The sequence below is a fragment of the Crocodylus porosus genome, unplaced genomic scaffold (genome assembly GCF_001723895.1).
Source record: "Crocodylus porosus isolate Cpor-Errol unplaced genomic scaffold, CroPor_comp1, whole genome shotgun sequence".
In the NCBI taxonomy this organism is placed as follows: domain Eukaryota; kingdom Metazoa; phylum Chordata; order Crocodylia; family Crocodylidae; genus Crocodylus; species Crocodylus porosus.
In genome coordinates, this window is record NW_017728948.1 from 13,315,563 (window position 1) to 13,321,173 (window position 5,611).

Below are 5,611 nucleotides of genomic sequence, written 5' to 3' on the forward strand. Positions count from 1 at the left end.
CCTCCCTGGTGATGGCCCCTCCCTGCCATTGGGTCTGCACCTCCCTTTTAGCTAGAAGACACTCCTGGATGCTTTTGGTGAGCCATGGGGACTTTTGCGCCCTCCTTTGATCCGTGTTGGGATTACCTCCCTTTGGGCTTGGAGGACTGTCTCCTTAAGGAGCGACCATTCTTCTTGGATACCTGGCTCCCCTCCCCTCTGGGACCTCAGTGCTTCCCCAACTATTCTCCTTAGCTCATTTAAGTCTGCCCTCCTGAAATCTAGGGCTGCTGCCTTGCTGTAGGCCTTTGCCACCTTGCGCTGGATGGTGAATTCCAGCAGGCAATGATCGCTGTTGTCCAGGTGGTCAAGCACCCGGAGCCCCCTCACCAGGTTGTCGTCGGTGGTCAGCACCAGGTCCAACAAGGTGGGCCTGTGCACCTCCTGGGTTAAATGAAGGTCCTGCATTTGGGCTAGGAACCTACGTGAATGGTCAGACCTGGCTGACTGCTCTTCCCAGCAGTTGTCTAGAAAGTTCAGGTCCCCCTCACGTCCTTTGACCTAATTACCTTTGTGAGCTGCCTTAAGAATTCCTGGTCTAGCTCTTCCCCTTGGTTGGGTGTTCTGTAGTAGACCCCCACCATTAAGTCTCTTTCCCCTCGACTGCCTTGTATTCTACCCCAGAGCACTTCCGTGTGCCCCTCCTCTGATTCTGTGCTACCTGGTGAGGATGTGTATTCCTCCTTAATGTAGAGCGCCATGCCCACACCTTTCCTCCCTGGCCTGTCCCTCCTGTACAGCATATAGCCCTTGATATTCACCACCCAGTCATGTGTTGGGTCCCACCATGTTTCAGTGAGCCCCACTATGTCTGGGTTGGTGTAAGCTAGCAGGAGGGTAAGTTCCTCCTGCTTGTTTCCCATCCTGGGAGGTTTTTTAAGATTTGGCTAGACAAAGCCTTGGTTGGGATGTTCTGTTTGGGGATGATCCTGCTTTGACTAGACGACCTCCTGAGGTCCCTTCCAACACTCATTTTCTATGATGCTGTGATTTTCGGGGTCACAAACTTCTACTTGACAAAACCTACAGCTACTGGGTGCCAGGCACAGGAAGGCACCTCCTCACCGTGGTTTAGCCAGAATAGTCGAGTGCTCCAGGTACTCACTCAGGAGGCAGGAGAACACCCTGCTGCCCAGAGAGGTTTCAAGCTGCAGTTGGTTGACCTCCCAGTACCATCAAAGTACCAGGTGAGAAGTCAGGCACTCCTCAACCTGCTTTTCAGCTCTTCTCCTAAAGCTGAGCCCCATGCTTTTACTATGTATATTGGATAAAATAGATGCTTCTTCCTCACTGGGAGCAAAAGGCCAGGCTAGAAGCCAGAGCCTATTGCAATCCAGAGCAACATCCACCTTTATAAACCACACACCCTCTACTTTGTTCTTTTCCTTCTGGCTCCTCATATTGCCTTCTCTTGGATGTCCAAAAGCCCAACTTCAAAAGAAGTACTGGAGACAGGACTGTATAAAGCTTAACTGTGGTCTGGTGATTAAAGTCCTCTTAGGAGGTCAGGGAAATGCAGGTTCATACCCCATTTGGGTGAGGGGGAGCTAGAACTGCATTGTCTTTCATCTGTTTTATCCAATCAACTGCAAGAGGCAATGATTCAGTTTCAAGCAGAGGGCAGAAAAGAAAAGCCGGAAGACTGGATAATGACTGACTTCTAGCCAGGTTATTAGAGCACTATGTGGGAAGTCAGAGAGATACAGCATCACACCTCTTGTGGCTGAGGGACAGTGTTTTCTACTTCTTGGGCAAGCTCAGCTGTCTTGGACTAAGACACAGAAGGTTCCTGTTGGGTTTTTTTCTGAACTTATGCTCGGGTACAAATGTATGTAGCTGCATATGTGCCCAGCCAGTGCCTACTCTACTCTGAATACTCAGAAACTATGCGGGTGCTTAAGTGTCCACACTGCTCGGGTACCATTAACAGAATTTTAAAATGTTTACGGTGGCACAAAAGCAACCTCTGTTTGCAGCCTCAGTTTGGTATGTGCACTTCATTTATGTACTAAAACCCAATTCCCATCCTGAAGAGCGCATACCACCCCTTGGTCATATCAGCTTTTTAAAAATTAATCTGTAGCAATTTAGCTGCAGTCTCTTGAGACTGTTTGCTTTATCTTGGCTGTAGATTTCCCAGACAGCCTGAACTGAATCAAAATTTTTCATGGCATTTCCCATTCCCTCAAAGCCACTTCTCCTTTTTCTAAGCTTCTTCTAGTGCTTCTCTTTCATTAGAGTATTTTTGACCAAATGAAATTGTTATAATTTGATACCAGAGGCTTCCCACAGTTTTAGCCTACTGTATTTATCATATTTGGCTCATTTCCTCAGCTGCAAGTAAGTTTAGGACAGTCCTTCAGAGAGCAGACTATAAACCTGTCTGTGTAAGGAAGGAATCCTACACTACCTGGAGCAACATGCTCCTCCCCAGAGACAGCACAGTTAATGTTGTGACTGTGGCCATACTGGCCCTGGTAATAGTTCACTCCTACATCCTGTCATTTGTAGATACTTTACAGGGAATTATAGGGATTTGTAATGGACCTAAACTTCTGCAACATAAATTTTATTACTGATCCTGGCTCCCAGTGGTGATTATTTTGTGAGCTAAGGTACTAGGGTTACTTTCGCCGAGACAGGACAATCACCAACAGTGGGGTAAATCATCTGCTACCACACACTGATGGCAATCCATTGACTCCATCTCACTGTGGCTAGGGGCCAATCCACTCATTTTGTTATTCATTTTGTATGCGACTAAACCTGCAAAAAACCTGCCCCTGTTGCTTGACCTGCACAGAGCCAAGATTCACACCGTGAATGTTATAATTTTCTGACTTAAATTTTGTGAATATCACTATTATTATTAACGTTACATCTATTAATTTCCCCTGAGTTTAAAAAACAACGATAGCAGCCCAGTACAATGAATTCCATAGGTTGATTTTCCTAATCTTTTTTTGGGAAACAGTTCCTTGAAAGAGGGTTTCTAAGTAACTTAAAACTTAGCTTCAGTTTAGGGGTGTTGTTGAGCTGTTTGTCTGGCTTTTAAGTAGCAGATAGTTCTTTTTTAGCTGTTTAGGTCCTGATTCTCGCTTGCACCAAGGCTGATTTACATTACTCTGGCAGCAGGAAAAGGTTCTTACAATAAGTACAAATGCAATTTATGCTCACTTCAAGGCCCCTGTACATTGCCAGAATAACGTAAACAGCCCTTGTGTACATTATTACCATTTGGTATCTGCATTGTTGCAGTTCCTAGGAGTCCAGGCACCAAACCAGGCCACCTCTGTGATAGGCACTGTACAAACACAGAGCAATCAGGATTGTAAGCTCGCAGAATCCCACTGCTTTCCTGTCTTGTGGTCTCTCCTACAATATTAGTGGAGGGGTGGAGAGGGGATACGTTACCTTTGGATCTTGGCAGGCATTCTCCAAATTTTTCATTTCCCTCATCACTTATCTAAAACAACTTAGTGAGCTAATTTTCCATGTCAGCAGCTAATCTGATCTGAGATATTATTACTAATCTTTCCTATACCACTCCACTCCTTTTCCCACAATAGCTCTGGCTATCCGACTGGCCAAACCCTGCTTCACCTAATGAACTGATTATTAGCAAATAGACAGAAAGCAAAGGCTTATACCTTCTCCAGGCAGATAAGCTTCAAAGAAATAATTTGATCTATTTTGGCTGCCTTCTGCTCATATAGCTTATTTTAATATTATTTACAGTTATAACAGGCTCTTCTCCATTGTTTTTCACCATGACAAACCTTTCTGGCACTGTTTTTTCTGGTGGAACTCCATTGATTTTGGTAGAACTGCTTCTGGTTTAAATGAATTGCAGAAGAAGGTACCTCTTGGCTAACTAACCAGCTGTCTGAATAGTACGGTTGAACTTTGACTCAAAACTAAATACTGCCTTGGTTGTTTGATACTTGTAAGAATCTAGTTACACATGCAGTGCACCACAGGGATTTATTGCCAGGAGATTCCTCTTCTGAATTATGCTACGCAGGCTCATTTATCACACGTTGTACAACACAGTTTTATTTTTGCACTCGTGCATACTGGATACAAATACATTGTTCTTTCTGTACTAGCAGTCCTTACAATTAAGTCAGCGATTAAATCATACTGTTTTCTTTATACTGCATTGCAACCGGCTTGTGAGGAAAGGCATGTTACTACCTCTTTTCCATACTGAATTTGAAGAGGCTGCGAGTCTGTGATAGCCCTGTCTAGAGAGCCTGGAGATAAAGTTATAGCTGTTCATGCTCCTGAGGTGCTGGGTTCAAATCCAGTGTGTCAGCCAAGCTGATAACATTTGCAGTAGCTTTACAGTTGGTTGCAGAGACCACAGCTTGCATGGCCATGTCTGAGCTACCCTTAAACTAGCTAGCTTGGGTACTGCTTGCAGTGTGTCTGTGGCAGTGTGGACCTCAGCACAAGCTACCAAAACTGAGAAGGTGGGTAAATCCTCATTGGGTTAGCCAGCATGAGCTCCTACTTCTGCAGCTATCCAACTAGCTTTACTTGAGTGAGCTCATCTAAAGGTAGGTTGGGTAGTTTTCAGTTGCAGGCATTTCATTTTATATAAAATCTTCAAATATTCATTGATGCAAGGACTGAATGCCCCAGACCCCAACAAGGAGTGCCCTAGCCACTGGGCTATAGAGTCTCTCTCTCTGTCTCCCTCTGACCCCCTCCCTCCTTCTCTCACTCTCTGCTCGAATAGATGTGTACCACCCCACCAAGGTGTATAGTATCAAACTCAGCAACAGGATTCCTGCATATCTGGCTCTGAAGGAACCCAACTTCTGCCTCATGTGTAAGCATGGTACAGGCTGGAGTACCTCTGTGAAGTCTCCTCCAGCATCAGGTGGACCAAGACAGAGCAGCCCAAGTCTGTCTCTGCCTCCAGCCTACGGCTTGACCCTCCTGTGATGGAGTTACAATGCTGACAGTGCAAGCAACTGTTTTGTGGCTTTCCCACAGCCAGCACCCGGAGGGTGTGTGTCCTCCCAAAGCTGGGAAAGGCTTTATCTGAGGAAATAAAGCAGTGAGGAAGTGGAGGGTGGAGCTGTGCTTCCTGCCTGGAGAGAAAGCAAAACTGGTTTTGCACAGCAACACTAGCAGCAGGAGGGAAGCTGCCTTTCCACGTAAGGATATGTGTCATTCCAGTGCTTAATGAGCAACTGCTGCTAACATTTCAGACCTGCAGGGAGCCCCACGGGCCAGGTGACATGGTGCTGGGGGTTGGACCTGGCCCTGTGCTGGGGGTTAAGCATCCCTGGTCCAGCTTTGTGATACTGATAACAACAGGAAGGATCAGGAAAAGCAGCTCTCTGTAGGAGAAGCTGATGTCCCAGCACGCTATGGAAGGACAAAGCGGAGAGACACAATCTCCAACCAAAGACACAAGGTCATTATTCTGGGGAACCATCTTGTCTGGTCTAACACACTGATAGGGAGACAACAAGTCACCCTGGCCAGGTGAGCCCTTGGCCTCTTCATCTGAACCTCAGAGGGGCTGCAACAGATGCAGAGGCCTTCCCATGCCAAC